The sequence below is a fragment of the Suricata suricatta genome, chromosome 12 (assembly GCF_006229205.1).
Source record: "Suricata suricatta isolate VVHF042 chromosome 12, meerkat_22Aug2017_6uvM2_HiC, whole genome shotgun sequence".
Taxonomy (NCBI): Eukaryota; Metazoa; Chordata; class Mammalia; order Carnivora; family Herpestidae; genus Suricata; species Suricata suricatta.
In genome coordinates, this window is record NC_043711.1 from 53,037,921 (window position 1) to 53,038,334 (window position 414).

A 414-nucleotide genomic window follows, 5' to 3' on the forward strand; every position below is an offset into this window, starting at 1 on the left:
TTCAGAGGAGCAAACTGAGGTTCTGAGAACCTGGATGACCGCCCAACAAAGGGAGCAGTGGAGTGGTTTGGGACCTGGCCACTCAATGAGCCGCAGGCCCCTGTTTTGAGCCTAGGTGAATGGGCGAATGGTGTCCGTTGGTGTTAGGGGAGGGGCGGATCGGGGCAGGGGGCTCTCTTCTTCAGGAAGCAGCAGGAGGTTGAGCACCCGCTATACCACTCGGCATCGGCTTTTGCAAGGAAAGAGTTTCCTTGAAAAGTGCGCTCTAAAGAAAAGTGCACTCTAACGGGGGAAGCGGTGGGCCGCACTGTAGCTGTGTTGCAGGAGGGCGTGTGCGCGCGCGCTCGGCGAGCCCGGGCTCTTTGTCCGAGCCCGTGCGCGCGTGCGTGTGCGCTGTGCGCGCGGGTGTATGTG